At 43.4% G+C, this 4,463-nt stretch overlaps 1 pseudogene across 1 annotated transcript; it reads right to left on the bottom strand.

Annotated features, from left to right (window-relative positions):
* Nucleotides 1–2,327: 2,327 nt before the first annotated feature.
* On the bottom strand, nt 2,328–3,903 carry LOC310770750 (inhibin beta B chain pseudogene; annotated as a pseudogene). Its single transcript has 2 exons — nt 3,561–3,903; nt 2,328–3,088 (listed from the first exon to the last, which is right to left on the bottom strand). The product of its transcript is annotated as an inhibin beta B chain pseudogene (transcript).
* Nucleotides 3,904–4,463: the final 560 nt, after the last annotated feature.

Here is a 4,463-nt window from a genome sequence, read left to right on the forward strand (position 1 = left end):
TCTACCTCACATCTTATAGTGTTACCAGAATAAGTATAGATAGAGCTGCTCATGTTCACAGATTTATTCAGTCTTTGGCACAAAAATGTTCTGCTGGAGAGATGAGATGGTTTAAAAACAAGTCATGGATACAAATAATAGACATCACACAATATGAATTCAAACCTTTTATTCATTTATTTATTAAAAATATATTTGCCCTGTAATCACATAATTTCAGGACAAACTATGTATTACAAAGTATTTATTCTGCATACAATATAGTTTAATATAAAAAATAAAGATCAGAATTACTCATTTCAATTTATATAGAGTTCAAAAGCTGGCTCCATTTTCACCAGTTACAGTATACAGAAATTCCTGCATCATTCCTGTGTTCTGCATACATATACAGTACCACACATTTAAAAACAACCACTGCTAAAGAAAACAACCTGATTGACATTTGATTTTGCCTTTGCATTTTTTTAGTTAGTGCCCACCAGAACTACAAGTAGTAGATGCTTCAAGCAGAATTTGCTATAAAAATACAGTAGGGTGATAAAGTGCTTAGTAAGCTATGTTATGATGGCACCTCAATGTCACATTGAGTCCTGGGACAGAAAGTGCTTGCAAAACAAAACAAATAAACAATAAACTCTAGCATTAAATGTGTTGTCCGCAGGTTTGAACAATAAGTTTATAATACATGGGCAGCTTTTTGAGGCAGTAAAGTCTGGCGATATTCAGAGTGGATCGCGAATGTTTGTGAGCTATTAGGGGAAGCCAGGGATGAAAGATGTTGGTCATAATTGTTTTCAAATTCGCCATCTTCATTGCGTCAAAATGTTGCCTGTGTATCATGGCCGTACAATACAGTGGTTACGGGCCTGAAGCCGTACAGTTTACCAGTAAAGGATAATTGCCACACAAGACACCATCCAGAAAGCAGAGGAGCTCTTTGACTTCTACAGTACACTGCTATACTTAGTGTAAACTTAAGACAAGCTGAAAGACAAAATGTTGTATAAACTCCAATAAAGCATGATCGGCTTACCTTTTGCCTGGAAAGCTTATGATTTTACATCATCCAAAAAAACTTTAGACTTTGAGGGAATGCCAACGTGACCGACCTGCCTCGCAGACCTTACCCGACACTGAAGCAATAGCTGAATGTTTGCTCGTGCTGAGACATAACCTTGAGTTCATGCCATCGGCCATCAGTTGCCTAACTGATTACCTGAGCAAATAATACAGTGGAGAGATGCTGATGAAACACTTTTGATCGTGTCTGGAGCATCGGGCTAATGTATGGACAGCTCTCAGTCTCAGGGCGGATTTACTGTGCGCAGGTTGTCCCTGTTGCCTTGTGTTGCATTCACACAACGACATGATGTTCACATCAACAATAAACGTTGATGTGAACATCGATGGTCACAAGTCTACACAAAATAATGCATTAATCAGTAATGAGTAAAGTACAATTCATATACTCATACTGAGTGAAGTATAAATATGAATATATACACTTGATTCTCTTTGTACTCTTTGTAGACGTTGTTTTTTTTTACAAATGTCTGACTTGATACCAAATATTCAAGTAGCAACAAATCAATGTGCAAGGTGCAATTTCAAATTTAGCTTGATGAGAAAAGGAACAGTTCCAAAAGCCTTTCTTTAAAATGGCAGCATTTTGGCAAGGTATAGGAAAGGGGCACGAGTAGCCTTGGAAATACAACAGCTCTGTGAAACAATAAGCGTTGGCAGATTGTTCTAGGTGGACATTGTCACTGCAACACAAAACAGATGAAAGGAAGCCATTGTGCTTTTGAAGAGCCTGAAGTGTTGTCAGTTCTACTCCCAATTTCCTGAGATCCATTAAAATCTTTACTGCATCCTTGAACCGAGTCCCAGCAGCAATTGTGAAGTACAAAATAAATATACATGAAAGTAACATTTTTGAGCTATAAATTTAACATTGGTTGGAAGGCTTTACATTAATACGCTCTTTTTACTTTTGTAATGCATTTTTGGTATAGGCCTATATATCTTTGCTATTCTGGATAATAATAGAAAAATACAATATATATAATAATCCAGAATGTTGAGCCTGTCTTTCTGACTGAAACACTCAAACTGATTGTAGGCATCGACATGGTATAGACATTTCACATTTTGTAGCCAAACTTCAGAAGTGTCAGAATGAGTTTCACATCCTTTGAACATGTCTTTATGTCTGTTTGTCTGCCTGTTTATAATGTGCTTATGATTCGTTTAGTGCTCTGCGTATAATAAATGCAAATGCACATTAACTTACAGTAACTCCTCTCTGTTTCTCTGTCTGTGGTCTATGTGCATCCGCAGGACTCCACTATCATGTCGGGGACGTCGCTTTTGATGATGTTGTGCTGTGAGTTGAAGTAGACCATGGAGAGGGGCTGGCGCTCAGTGGGAATGCAGCACGACGATACGGCCGTGTTGATGCCGTTGACTTTCAGCAGGCTGAAGACGCTGGCGTGGAACGAGGAGGCGATGCCCGGGGAGCCGGACAGGTGCTGGGGGCACTGACCCATGCAGTAGTTCATGTGGTAACCCTCGGGTGCGATGATCCAGTCCTGCCACTGGATATCCCTGAACTTGACGTAGAAGTCCCTCTTGCAGCACACGGTGACTTCGTCGCCACAGCGCAGCGAACGCTTCCTGAGTAGGTGTTTGGGGCGGTCGTCGCGGAGACGCACCTTGGCCACCAGGAAGGGCCGGTTAGTGACGTCGGCGGGGTCGAGGGAACACAGGTTCTTCCCGTCCTCGTCACAGCTCACCTCCAGACGCAGCCGGTGACGGCCTCCGTCCAGGAAGGCTTGCAGGGTGCGGGTGATGGGGAAGGTGTGCCAGTTACTCTGCTGCACCTCCAGCATCTTCTCTATCACCAGGGTGCGGTTAGAGCCTGGAACCCCGCCGTCTGCGGAGAGGAAGACCCGGGCGGGGAGACGGGAGTCCCGGTGAGGGTCCTCAGAGGAGCGGGCGTGGATCCACAGAGAGGACTGGAGCACCTGGATGCTCTGGCCGCGCTCCTGCAGGAACTGGAAGGTGAGGCCGTCACCATTGTCATCTAGACCAGACAATCGCAAAACACACATTGTGGACGTGTTATTTGGTTATTTTGGAGATTGTAAACTGTTTCACACAATCAAATGGTCAAGTCATTTTAGACTAATCACCTTGCTTGCTAAATAGAATAGCAGTTTTATGTAAAAAATAAATATTGTCAAACTGATTCCAGCTGTAGTTAAAAAAACATTTCTTCTTATGGATAAACAATGAACATTAATATTTTGCTTCCAACAAACAAACAGACCTTGCAGACATCACATTGCCTACTATCCATAACAAAGGTATAATCTGCATATTGAGGACAAATGATTCATATTCAACCACTTTATAAGAAGATAGTAACTTAAAAACCTGACCTCATTCTTGGTGTATTTTACGCACGGACATAAAATGCACTCATAGGCTTATGTAGGCTATTTCAATGCCAAAGAAAACCTGGCTGTAGAATGGAAATCGAATTTCAAACTTACCTATATCTGCAAAGCTCAGTATTTCATATCCTCCTTGGTCTTTGGTTGGTATATTGTTCTCCAGGTCAGCGCCATCCTGCCTGACGCGTCCTGAGTGCAGTTTGCGCAGCGCTGTGAGGAGCGCCACCCGAGGCACGGTCTGAGTGATGTTTGGTCTCTCTTTCAGGTGTAACTTATCCAAGATTTGTTGCTTTGCAAATTCTATCATCAGTCTTTCCTCGGCGTCCTTCTCCATCGCCGGCAAGCCACAGGACGCGCAGCCCGGGGAGTCACCAGCCCAGAGACCTTTCAACAGCAAAGATGCCAACAACAAAAACGTTGGAAATACACAGGACGGCACCATCCTGGACTCCTTCGGTGAAGTGAACATGTGCGTTTTTGTGCTCAGCGTGCGTAAAAAGAACGAATAAAAAGCTTGAATGCGCGTTTGGTTCTGTTTCTTTCCCTGAGTTGTTCTTTGGCAGTCAGAAGTTTTCTCAAGTGTTGTGAGAGGTCCGCAGCTGCAGGTGGACACCGTGATAACAGGAGTTGAGAGAAAGGAGTGGTGTTTCACCCACCTGATGGTGGAGATATCTGGGGTAATCCGCCAAAACTGGTGACACGTTGGAGGGACGCACCAATGAGCGCACCGGGACATCAAGGAAATTACTGGCAAAGCATCTCTCGCCCTTTCACAACACGCACGCACGCACGCACGCACGCACACACACACACACACACACACACACACACACACACACACACACACACACACACACACACACACACACAGCAGCAGCAGCAACAGTTGCGATGGCCGCACTCACCGTGTATTAATACTGACGATAGCTAAAGTCATTAATTAGCTTGGTTTAACATTTCAGGAAGAAGTAGGCTATGAAGGCTGTAGCCTACAGCCTGGCT

The sequence above is a fragment of the Poromitra crassiceps genome (assembly GCF_964638095.1).
Source record: "Poromitra crassiceps genome assembly, contig: HAP1_SCAFFOLD_220, whole genome shotgun sequence".
NCBI classification, from domain to species: Eukaryota; Metazoa; Chordata; class Actinopteri; order Beryciformes; family Melamphaidae; genus Poromitra; species Poromitra crassiceps.